Below are 13,460 nucleotides of genomic sequence, written 5' to 3' on the forward strand. Positions count from 1 at the left end.
TTGATCCTTTCCCAAAGCCACAGAGCTAGAAAGTGGCAGAGCTGGGATTTGAACCCACACATACAGGTCTTACCTCCCACTCTCTAATCCATGGTGGGTGTAGACATGGCCCTCAGATGGTGGGGAGGGGCAGAGGGATTTTTTAATTTAACCACACAAAAACTCTCTCTGAATCTGGTGTTTCCTAGGTATACTTAGTGATTTCCACTGCAACACTGCCCTGAGCAGCTTCTTGTCTCTCCCAAGTTCCCAGCTGGGGCCTTCCTTCCTGTTTTAAGGAGTGAAAGTATAGGGACACCAGTCATATCCCATACAATTTCAGATCTAAAATTAACAACAATGACCTAGCTCCAGCCTGACCCTGAAAAGAAGAAAGGGAAGAAGGGAAGGGGGGGGGGGCAACAACCAGTTCTTTACAATTTAGGATAATAATAAAGGTTCTTTCAAGTGTTGGGGCATATTCTTAGCAAGGCTTTAACATCTAAATCAAGTCCAGGCTATAAACATGGCACAATAGCCAGAAGCCAGGATATAGGCCTGAATTCCGTTAGGGAGACAGGGGATTTGCTGGGTGGCAGGAGACTGGGTGGCAGGGATGGAGTCAGGCAGTGCCTAACTCCCTGGCAGGCACATACTTCTGTCTGGACCCCACTGAGTTCCATCTGGGGCTGCTCATGCACCCCTGGGTGGGGCTCTAGAGCTGGAACCTTCTGTGGTCATCATTGTGCCTCTTGCTCACCTTCCCAGATAATCTTGAAATAGCCCAAGTGCATGTCTACAATGCCAGCTAGGTGGGCAATATGAGAACGCCTTTTGCAGACCAGCAACCTGGGTGCCCAATGGACTGAGGGCTATGGCTGTCGGGATCTGAAAGCCCCCCCCCCCGCATTTACAAGAGGCCATGTGTCCCAGGGGCCACCCCTAGCCAGTGTCTGAAAGAGGCAGGACACTAAGGCAGGCCCATTTCTGCAGGACACAGAATCACCTGGACAGTTCACAGATGCTCCAAGGCTTTGCAGAATCTTCCCTCAGACTGCATGGCCACCTTGGACCACCCAATTTTCCCGCTCTCTCTCCTTCACTAGGAATCAGATCTCATCTTGTCCAGCTCCATTTTATCTCAATAAAGCACTCCCCCTAATAAAACCCTTACATATTTAATCCCCTCTTGGTGTCTGCTTCTTGAAAACCCAGACTAGCCCCATGTCTCTTCTTAGTGTTACCCTCTTCTAGAAGCTTCTTATCTTAGCAAAAGCAAATGCAAATTCCTTGCACTGGCCTCCAAGGCCAAGGACCTCTCTACCCTCAACTACTATGTTAGTTGGCTTTTTTGTCACCGTGACCCAAATACCTGATGAGAACAAGGTAGAGGAAGAAAAGTTGATTTTGACTCCTAGCTTCAGAGGTTCTGTGGTTGGCTGAATGTTGCTCTGGGCCTGAGATGAGGCAGAAGTTGATAGGAGAAGAATGTAGCAAAGAAAAGCCTTTCAGGTCATGGTGATGCAGAAAAAGCACAAGGAGCCAGGGACATAATATACAGCCTCCAAGCACACCCCTGGTGACCCACCTCCTCCAACCATACAGGATGTGCCTGCAGTTGCCACTCAATAATCCTGATTAGGCTACAGCTCTCAAACTGTAATCGAGCACCTCCTGTGTCAGCACCTGACCTTTTGGATGACACCTCATATTCAAACATAACAACTACTAACCTTGTCCTCAGCTTAATGCTGTTCTGGAGGTTCTTTGAACACTCTAAGTTGATTCTGCCTTAGGGCATTTGCATCTGCTCTTCCCCAGAGTCACTTAACTGGGTCAAAGTTGCACCTGACCCCTCCTTTCCTGCCCACTTCTCCTCTCTGGGACAGGAATTTTCACAGTGCTCCTGGCCTCTGAAGGCCATCCCTGCTGAGAGGCCTTGAGAGGGACAGTGTGAAGAACAAATGCCCTTGTTGAGAGGCAGCTGGTGCCTCCAGGCCCCAGGCCTGAGGGGTGAGGTCTGGCTGGAAGACACAAAGACGAAAGTCATTAGGACCAGGAACAAACAGTGATGGAATCCCATCTATTTACCTGAACCTGAGGGGGCTGCCAAGTGTGGAAAACTGAGGTCCACTGCTGGGCCTAGCGGGTGGGGAGGAGCAGCTGCCCAGTCCTTCCTCTTCCCGGCTCAACTCTGCATGAGCCAGTTCCCCAGAGGTGCAGGCGGCGCTGGCCAATGCGGGCCAAGTGGCGCCAAGGAGGCGGGGCCGGGCCGGTTAAGGGAATCCCGCTCTGAGCCTAATAGCTCAGCGGCGCTGAGGTCTCCTCCGAGTGCGTCGCTCCTTCCTCGAGGCCTGACGTTCGCTCTCGCCAGCCGAGCCAAGGCCCTCAGGAGCAGCTACCGGACGAGGCCAGCTGTCCCCAATGGCCCCAAGACCTAGGCATCTTCTGCCTTCTCTCAGCTTCCCGCGTACGCCCAGCAGTCCCAGCCTCGTGGGGAACCTTGGGCGCCGCCGGTGGCTGAAGAGCAATCGCTCTTGCTGCTGAAGTGAGCCCGTCTTCGCGGCTGGGAGATCTGGGGCGGTGAACCCAAGGCGCGCTGGGCACCAGGTAGTGGGGGTCATGAGCAACTAATAAAAAAAAAAAAAAAAAAAAAAAAAAAAAAACCTACAGCCCCGAGAGTCGCGGGCGCGCGGGGGTGGGGGAGGGGGGCGCGGGGCTGAGGGGGGCTTGGAACTGAGGGGGGGGCGCGCGGGACTGAGGGGGGGGCGCGCGGGACTGAGGGGGGAGCGCGCGGGACTGAGGGGGGGCGCGCGGGACTGAGGGGGGGTGCGCGCGGGGCTGGGGGGCGGCGCGCGGGGCTTGTGGGGTGGGGGGGCACGCGGGAGCGGCTGCGAGCGCCTGCGCCTTGTCTACCATTTTAAATCCCTGAAATTGAGGTTAGGTTTATTGTCCTTTAAGATTTTAAACTACTGGGGCTGCTGCAGGGGTCGCTGTGACTAAGTACTTTTGTTACACCCAGTTTGCCAGGTGTCTCTCTGCTACTTTGATCGCCCAGTAAGCTTAGAAATATCTGTCAACATACATTTTAGATTTGCCTTATCAGATATATAAGTGATTAGCACATGGTTAATTGTTCTAGATAGTGTTAGATACCACATTAGGAAATAACTCAAAGCATTAGGACAAAAGAGTTTTAAAACCATTATTTTGTGTCTCAGTTACCAATAAAATTTTCTCTACTCCATTTTGCCTGAGGAGAATCTTCCAAGAAATGTAATTTTGGTGGTTTAAAGCTGCGGCTGTCAAAGTATGGACACCAGCTCAAGCACAGGGACACCAGGAAGGAATTTGTTTGAAATGCAGATTCTCAGCTTCTACCTCAGACCTGTTCAGTGGGAAATTCAGGGCCCCATTTCAGCAATCTGTGTGCAGCAAATGCTCCAGAAGATTCTGATGCTTTAATCATTTAACTATTGCAGAACCATAGTGGCAACAGGGAGGATGAGGGTAAAATCCTTTTGACCAAAATAATCTTGGCAAAATCATGTATAGAACAAACATGTCCTTGTTGGCTAACTGCAAGGTAAGCCTTAGTTATTCTTAATGCCATCAATGACATACTTAGGAATATGTACTGCTAAAATGGGAAATCGTTTAATTCTTCATTATCAGGGTTTCATTACTATATTGCTATTCAATAAGCTAGAGAACTTCATTTGAATTTGACTAGTTATATTCTTACTTTTGTTCACCACTTTGTTATATTCACCACTTTGTTCAGTAGTTGCCAGCTGGACTGTTGTCACATATCCTTTCCATGGTGCCCTCAGCCTTAGACTGTGGAAGCAGTGACATCATCAGTGTTAGCCAATTCCTTAGCTTGTCTGACCAGCATCCTAAGGAGCAATTGCCCTGATGTACATGTAAGAAAGTAGCTTTCTACAGGTAGCACCAACTAGCTCTGGTTTCCATTGTGCGTAAGAGGAAGCCCAGGTCCTTTAAGATAATGCATATGTGGACTTTCCGGTCCAGGCTTGCTCTCAGTGTTTCCTTAACTTGGCAAGGTTTTTGGGAACAGAAAGGGGGCAATCAGGGCTGGGGCTGGGGCTCAGTAGCAGTGCACTTGCCTAGCATGTGTGAGGCACTGGGTTTGATCCTTAGCTCCACATACAAAAATAAATAAAATAAAGGCACGCTGTGCATCTACAGCTACAAAAAAATTATTAAAAAAAGAAAGGGGGCATTCAGGGACATGGAGTTTTACTGTTCTCCTTTTCTTTAGCAATGATACAGTGGATAAGCTATTATACAGATCACCATGGAAATAATGATACAATATTCTCATCTAAATATTAGAAGACTCATATGTCTAGAAATTGTAATAAGGGGATTGAGTCTCTCTTTAATGAATAAAATTATAAATCTGCATCTTAAAACTTCATTTGGCATTAATATGACAATATAATATGCAAAGCAAATTTGAAGACACTTATCATAGTATCTATATATCATTAATATTTGGGGCAGATAATCAGAAAATAATTAAACAATATTATTTATATCTTTTTTTTCTTTTTTATATCAGCTTTGGAGGGATTCTTGGACATGGAGTATCAATGGTGTTGCCACATAAGAGTGTCCACTGGGTGTTTTGAAAATCTCTTTTATAATGGAGTGGATATCATTGATTTGTCCAAGAAACACAAACCAGAGATAACTCTTCATGGTAAAAAAGTAATGTGTGGTTAATAGAGAAGAGAGATTCAATTTGTTTCATTGATTCAGTTTTAAAATATACTTCTTCTAAAGGTAAAAATCATACAAACTTTTATATGTTTGGTATAATTTTTTGTTTATGTTTGATATAATTTTTATGTGTGAATTTAATATTTATGTGTGAAATGGATGCAAGTTACAAAATCACGAAGTATTATCATATAACAGCTTTTAATAGACTTTTTGTGGTGATAAGAACACTCAACATGAGTATACTTTCTTAAAAAATTGTGAGTGTGCAATAACATTAACTAGGCCCAATGTTGTAAAGCAGATCTCTAGAACTTATTTATCTTTAGTAACTGAAATTTTACATGAGTTACATGGAAACCCTCCATTTTTGTTTGCTCTCAGACCCTAGTAACTACCATTCTATTCCCTGCTTCTATGAGTTTGACTGTTTAAATACCCGATGTAAGTGAAATCATGCAATATTTGTCATTCTGCAAATGGCTTAATTCACTTAGCATATGGTTCCCCTGGTTCATCTATGTTTCTGCAAATAGCAGGATTTCCTTTTTAAAGGTTGAATGATATTTCATTGTGTGTGTGTATGTGTGTATTTTATATCCACTAATCCACCAATGGATGTTTATATTGTTTATGCATTTTGGCTAATGTGAGTAACGGTACAATAAACGTGGGAGTCTTTGCTTCCCAGCTGCCATCAGGTGAACAGATCTCCTTCATCATGTGCTTCAACCATGACGTACTTTCTCACTATAGGCCCAAAACAACAGAGCCAAGCAACCACATACTGAAACCTCTGCAACTGTGAGCCAAAATAAATCATTCTTTCTTATGAGTTGATTATCTCTGGTATTTTGTCACAGTGTCAGAAAGCTGACTAATGCAATTTCCTTAGAAACACAACAGAATTTTGTGTCGTTTTTTTTATCCTGCAACTTTACTGATTTTTTTCATTAATTCCAATTTTTAAAATATTAGTGTTTTTGTTTCTAAAATGTCATCTGCAAAAGAAATAATTTTACTTCTTACTTTCCAACTCGGATGCATTTTATTTCTTTATCTTGCCTAATTGCTGTCTATTGTTTTTATTAAGATGTTGACTACAAATAGTAAGAGTGGGCAGATGGCTTTATTCTTTTCTTTCCAGTTCCCAAAATTTTATTATTTTTATTATCAATTATGTCAGTAGTTTGATTACTCTTATTACACTAATTAAAAAAAAAAAAGCCCAGGCAGCAGAGCAATTTACCTCACTAAAGTGAGGTTCCCCTTCAGAATATTGTTGAAAACAGATTAAACATGGAGATATCACAGATCCCTGTTCTTAAATGTTAAAAATATTTTATATTAGTACATAGACTTTTCTTTATTCTTAGATATATTTTGTTATGTTCTAAAGAGCTCTTGTTCCCCCTTTTTGATAATAAAGTCTTCTGAGACCTTTCCTTTATAGTTATTTGGTTCTATTGCCTTTTTTTTGGGGGGGGGGGTGGATACTGGGGATTTAACTCAGGAGCACTTAACTTGAGCCAAATCCCCAGCCCTATTTTGTATTTTTTAATTTACAGAGAGGGTCTCACTGAGTTGCTTAGTGCCTTGCTTTTGCTGAGGCTGGCTTTGAACTTGCCATCAGTCTCCAGAGCCACTGGGATTACCAGCATGTGCCACTACACCTGGTTGTTTCTATTTCTTTTAGGCTCTCTTAATACTCCAGTGGCAAACTGTTTTCTTTTGTACCCATGCAAATAACCTTTTTATATAGTTGGGATGGGGAAGTGTGGTCATAATTTGTCATTAGATAGTTCTGATAGGTTCTTTCCTTTCTTGAGTTGAAACTTTCACTTCTGTTAAAACATACATTCCACTTTTAATGCCTTCTTGCCTCCATGCCACCTCTGACTGGTTTTGCCTTGGAAATTGCCAAAGTCAACCTTGAAATTCTGCAGGCAGGCCAAGAACGTGGCCAAGGAGTTTTAGAGGTAGATCATTTCCATCATTAAGTTGCTGCCATAGGCGAAGTACAAAAACCCTCTCCTCCTTGCCTGTGCCTTCCTCACAACAGGAGTTATCCATATCTCCCCAGATGCCTGCACCATCCTGAGGGTTGGGAAGCAGAAGTGCAAGAAACCCATAGTAACCTGGTGCTGCTGCCAAGAGACCAGGACTGGTATCTGCAGCACTGCCCCCTAGGGGCTGGGGAAAACTCCCTTTATTTGTTCTTGATCTTCAAGGAAAAACTTTTTATTTTTTCACCATTGAACATATTAGCTTTCCATAGATGGCTTTTATTATGTGGAGGTAATATCCTTTTATTCTTAGTTGTTGGAGTTTTTATCTTGAAATGGTGTTGAATTTTCTCAGATTCCTTCTCTGCATCTATTAGGATAATCAAGTGATTTTTAGTCCTTTGTTCTGTTTATTTAGTTAATCACATTAATTGATTTTCATATATTGACCCACTCTTGTATTCCAAGAATAAATCCCACTTAGTTATGATGTATTATCCCTTTAATTGTGTTGTTGAATTCAGTTCTCTGGTATTTTGATATAGATTTTTGCTTCTATGTTCATCACAAATATTGTTTTGTGGTTTTGCTTTTTAAATCTTCTTTAATTTTGATAGTCTCAGCATAAGTTTGGAAATGTTCTCTTCTATTTTTTTTAGAAGAGTTTGATAAGGGTTGGCTTCAATTCTTTAAATATTTTTAAATTCTTTAAATATTCTTCTTTTAATATTTATTTTTTAGTTGTACATGGACACAATAGCTTTATTTTATTTATTTATTTTTACGAGGGGCTGAGGATTGAACCCCAGGCCTTGCACATGCTAAGCGAGAGCTCTACTGCTGAGCCACAATCCCAGCCCCAAATTCTTTAAATATTCTTTAGTAGGAGATTTTTTGGTCACCAATTCAGCATTTTTATTATTCTAGCTACAAGTCTATTAAGATTGTCTTTTTCTTCATTACTTGATATTAATAGGTTATATCTTTGTGAGAATTTATACATTTCTTTTATGCTCTCCAATTGGTTGGCATTGAATTGGTCTTATCAGTCTCTTAGGATCCTTTTTATTTGTGTGTCATTAGTTATAATATCTTTTTTTTTCATATCTGATTTTATTTATTTCAATCTCCTTTTGCTCGTGTGTGGCTAAAACTTTGTGAATTCCTCAATTTTTCCAAAAATCCAACTCAATTTTATTAATTTTTTTCTTCTCTATTTCATTAAATACTCTTCTAATCTTTATGATTTTCTTTCTTTGATGAGGTGGGTGGGCTTTGTTCCTTTGTCTAGATCTTTGAGGTATAAAGTTAGATTTTTGTTTCAGATCTTCCTTTATCTTCAGAGTGGGCACATATTGTTATGCTCTATTCCATAAGTTTTGGCACAGAGTGTTCTCCTTTTCATTTATCCCATGATATTTTCTAATTCCCCTAAATGTCTTCTTTGACACACCAAATTGTTCCAGAGAGTGTTGATTACAGCCAGGAGTGGCAGCATGGTCTTTTAATTCTCGTTCCTCAGGCTGAAGCAGGAGGATCAGAAGATCAAGGCCAGCTTGGGAAACTTAGCAAGGCCCTGTCTCAAAATTAAAATTAAAAAAAAAAATTCTGGGGATGTAGCTTAGTAGTGAAGTGTTTGCCTTACATAAATGGTGCCTTGAATTCTAACAATAGCACCAATAAATAAATAAACAAAAAATAGAAAAAAAGCATATTGTTTAATTTTTACATATTTGTGAATTTTTCAGTCTTCCTTCACCTATTGAATTCCAGGTTCCATGGTGATCAGAAAAGAACTTTTGTGAGTTCAGTCTTCTTAAATTGGTTATGACTTGTTTTGTGACCTGGCATGTGATCTACCTTGGAGAAAGTTTCATGTGTGCTTGAGTAGAATGTTCTGTTTATATCTATTTGGTCTACCTTGTTGTTCAACTATGCTGTTTATTTATTGATTTTCTATGTGGATGTTCTATTCTTTATTGGAAGTTGGGCATTGAAGTATCCTACTATCATTGAATTGCTTCAGTTCTGCAATGTTTGCTTTATATATTTAGGTTCTTTGATGTTAGTTCATTTGTTTTTATAATTATGGTATTTTTCTGGTGAATTGATCCTTTTATTATCCTTTGATGTTATTAAAATTTTGTCTCTTGTAATAGTTTTTGACTCAAAATTCATTTTTTCTGACATGTTTAGCCATCCTTGCTGTATTTTGGTTATAATTTGCATGGACTATTTTGTTGAATTACTTAACTCAGTCTGTATTTGTCCTTATATGTAAACCTGAAACTCTTGTAGACAACACATAGGTGGATCTTGATTTTTTCATCTGTTCAACCACTCCTGTGTCTTTTGGTTGAGGAATTTAATTTTTTCATAGTAAAGTAATCATTAATGAGGATGGTGAATATTTTTGCTACAACATTTCTGACTCCAATCATGTGTGGTATTTTTCTTTCTGATGCCAAATTTATGTTGCCTTTTCTAACACCATTTCTCCAACTTTTGGACACCAGTTGTGTGTCCTACAATTCAGAGCAATTCTGGTACTCAGTACCCTGAATTAGTGTCATACTCCACACTCTTAAGGAATAGCCTTACAAGATTGTCCTTTCTTAAAATGACATTTGCAAGTATCAGGTCTCTGGGTTACCCACACTTTTGTCAAGAGTTGCCTACAGAGTTATCACAATACTCCCAGGTCAGGTTCACTAATTTGCTACAATAGCTTACAAAACTCTGGAAAACCCTTTACTTGCTATAACCAGCTTATTTTAAAAGCTTCTAATAAGTAGCCAAATGAGGTAAAAGGACAAATTAGGGAAGAGTCCTAAACATCATGGTTTGGGACATACCACACTCCTATCACATGGATGCTTGCATGTTCTCCAAACCCTTTTGTTTAGTGATTTTTATGAATACTTTGTGACACAGGTAGATAGAGTAATCCATTAGCCCTTGGTGATTAAGTTCAATCTTCATCCTTTTTTGCCTTCTGGGACTTGTAATGCAGTGAAAATTTCCATGCCTCTAATGATTCTTTGGTCTTTCTGGCAACAGCTCCCATTTAAAAAGTATATAGAGGTAGCATTCAGTCATCAGTCTTCTCTTGAGCATACAGAAGGCACTTTGACCTTTGGAGATTTAGAGTTATGGGAGCTATGTGTCAGGAATCAGGTACAAATACCAAATATTTATTTTTTATTGTGCCACAGAAATACATTACTAGCATTTTGTTAAAGGTTTGCTGCCAATTTTATAAATCTTTTGTTCCTGTTTTTTTTATACTATTTTCTTTTATATTTTGTTGATTTTTATAGTGATATGCTTTGATTTATTTCTTTATTTTACATATCTTAATTGTGATTACAATCAAACTTACCTAAAACATTATATAGTTATAACTGTCTGTTTCAAGATAATAATAACCCCATTTGCATATAAAAACTACATTATTGCTGGGCATGGTGGTGCATGCCTGTAATCCTAGCATTTCAGGAGGCTGAGGCAGGAGGATCATGAGTTCAAAGCCAATCTCAGCAAAAAGCAAGGTGCTAAGCAACTCAGTGAGACCTTCTCTCTAAATAAAATACAGAAAAGGGCTGGAGATGTGGCTCAGTGGTTGAGTGCCCCTGAGTTCAATCATCCCCCAAAAACAAACAAAAGAAAAAAAAACTACATTATTACCCCTCTCCATGGAACTTTATATTATTAACATCATAATTTACATCATTTTGTACTGGGTAACCATACACATATTTTATAAAATTGTTTTAAAATTTTGTCTTTAACTTTTATACTAGCATTGAAAAGCAATTTCCACAGTACTGTCACAGTGTTACATTATTCTGTATTTTTCTATACATTTACCTCTAACAGCAAGTTTTATACTTATGTATGCATAGATAGTGTTAGATAGCTTTGGTTTGTTTCAACTTGAAGAATTCTCTTTAATGTTTCTTGTAAGACTGGTCTCTTTATGTCCTCTTCAATTTTAAAGGACAATTTTGTCAGGTATTATATTCTTGGTTGGCAGGTTTACCTTTCTGCATTTGGAAAATATTCCACTGCCTTTTTGTATGCAAAGTTTCTGCTGAAAAATTCATTGACTGTCTCAGGGAAGTTCCCCTGTAATGTGATCTGTCACTTTTCCCTGGCTGCTCTCACAGTTCTCTTTATGTCTGATATTTCACAATTCAGTTCAATTATAGTGTCTCTCACTGTGGAATTCTTTGGGTTCTTCTTATTTGGATTCCTAAATATAGATATTTCTTCATTTTTTTCAAATTTCAGAAGTTTTTTCCCATTATTTTTTTGAGTAAGCTTTTGGCTCTGTCTTTTCTTTCTTGGACATTCAAAATTATTTATACTGGTCTACTCAATAGTGTCCTATAAGTTACCAAGTTTCTTCATTTTTTTCACTTTTTGTTTTCTTTTTATGCCATTGAGTGGCTAATTTCAAATGATTTATCTTTAAATTCAGTGATTCTTCTGCTTGATCTAGTATGATATTTTGATATAGACTGATTTCTATATTAAATTTTTCATTTTAGTTACTGTTTTCTTTATGGTCAAGACTTCTTTTGGCTCTTTTTATGTATCTGCTAAATTTTTCATTTTGTTCATGTTTTTTTCTCCCAAGTTTATTTTGAGTACTTTGCCAGGTAATTCATATATTACATGTTAGTAAAATTGGGGTCTAAAAGTCTCATCTTATTCTTTTGGAGAGGCAAGTTTTTCTATTTGTTCATTTTCCTTGTCTCTTAGTGTTAGTACCTGCACATTAGAAAAAAAAAATACACGTTTTCCAGTCTTTAGGAACAGGATTTGTATAGAATAAGACCCTCAATGGGAAGCGCTGCCGCGTACCTTTCAAACTCTCTGTGTATGTGTCTTGGATGGATTTAGTTGTGTAAATTCCCAGTTAGGGGATTTGCCTGTTTCTTTTGATCTTTGCGCGCTCTCTCTCTCTCTCTCTCCCTCCCTCCCTCCCTCCCTCCCTCCCTCCCTCCCTCCTTCCTTCCTTCCTTCCTTCCTTCCTTCCTTCCTTCCTTCCTTCCTTCCTTCTTTTTTCCTTCTTTCTTTCTTTCTTTCTTTCATGAATTCACAGATTTCTGCTGCTTTTGGTTCCGGTCTGCGGTACCACTGGTTTTCTGATGCAGCAGCACACCAGGATTCCTTTGAGGTCTCAAAGGCACACAGACATTTAGATTATACCAGGTCTCATTCATCCTCTGAAAATGGTGAGATTGAAGCCAGTTATGACTGTTTGGCATATGTTTCTTTCTTTTCTCTTCATCACAGAGATGAGCCAGGTTCTGGGATTCTCATTGATTAATTTGTGCTGACCAGGAGAGGGGCTCTGGCAGATGACTACAAAATAGTCCATCCTTTGGCTATACTCTGAGTGGCCCTCATGCATCTAGAATATGCTGGGTCCCATCAGTGCTCTAAGAGAGGTGAGATAAAAGCCAGTTCCTCAGAAAATGTTGGAACACTGCACACTTGATCCAGCTCTCCCCTTCCAGAGAAAAATTGAGATTTGGTGATTACTTTATTCACTTTATTGAACCACAAAGATAGGCTATATAAGTAATGACATGATAGTTCAAACTGCCACCATTTTCCCCAGTGGCTCACAGGTATCTAAAATGTTCCAGGTCCCATCAGTACACCAAGACAAACGTGACAGAAGCCAGTCTCTCTGGCAGCCCCTGAAAAAGCTGGAAACTTGTATATACAGTCCAATCCTTTTCTTCCTCAGGAACTGAAATTTGGTGGTTTCCACCTTCTTGCTTTTCTGCTCTAGTTGAGGGGCTTAGCAGGTGCTTGCTTCCTAGTCTAAACTGCTGTCTTTGTTATCATATCTCCTAGATGTCCACAGCATGCCAGCTTCTTACTTGCTTCAAGATAGGAAAGAAGGAACCAGTCCCGTGGGTAGAAGCCAGTCACTGGAAAATTTGGAATGTTGGATACACATTCCATCTCTTCCCCTCCCCATGAGGAACCTAGGATTTGGGGGTTTCAGCAGTACACTCTGTGTTGAGCCTTGGGGAGGGGCTACAGGGCGTACTTGCTTGTTAGATATCCTCCACACTGCTCTTTTTGTTCTCAGGGACTCCCACACAGGGTCCCTTCCAGTTAAGACTCAGATTCAGGTAAGAAGTAAATCAGACCAGACCGATGGGCAGCCCTCAGAACATTGGACTTGGATGTACAGTTCAGACCTTTCCTTCCCTCCCCTGGAAGAAGCTGGTACTGCAGTTTCATAGTTCTCTGACACTGTGCTGGGAAAGGGGTTAGGATCTCATAGGTTTTGCTACCAGCTTCAATGTGGCTAGTTTTGTGCTTCTTATGAAATAGGGTCTTCATTTTTCATAAAAAGACTTGATCTGTGTTTCTTTGAATCTGTGTGTCCATGAGGGAAGGAAAGGCCAGAACTTACCGTAGAATTTCTCTGAGGTCACCTCCCAGTTTTTCTTTCTGCTTGGCTTTCTTTGATTTCCTTCTGCTTTTTCCCTGCAGAACTGCATTTCCTCCCAACACTGTCATGTTCCTGGACTAGTTTGCCTACCTTATTGTATCCAGCATAATCAAATCTCACTTAGATCTATCACTGGCTCATATTCATGTACATGTTTATAAATACTTACCTATCTGAATTTGGCAGTTTTTACAAATATGCTTTTCTGACTCAGTAACACATTGTGGGATTCTTTTTTTTTA

At 40.0% G+C, this 13,460-nt stretch overlaps 1 pseudogene; it reads right to left on the reverse strand.

Annotated features, from left to right (window-relative positions):
* Positions 1-6,114: 6,114 nt before the first annotated feature.
* On the reverse strand, positions 6,115-6,801 carry LOC144251329 (gamma-glutamylcyclotransferase pseudogene; annotated as a pseudogene).
* Between the last annotated feature and the right edge of the window lie 6,659 nt (positions 6,802-13,460).

The sequence above is a fragment of the Urocitellus parryii genome (genome assembly GCF_045843805.1).
Source record: "Urocitellus parryii isolate mUroPar1 chromosome 13 unlocalized genomic scaffold, mUroPar1.hap1 SUPER_13_unloc_11, whole genome shotgun sequence".
Lineage (NCBI taxonomy): Eukaryota > Metazoa > Chordata > Mammalia > Rodentia > Sciuridae > Urocitellus > Urocitellus parryii.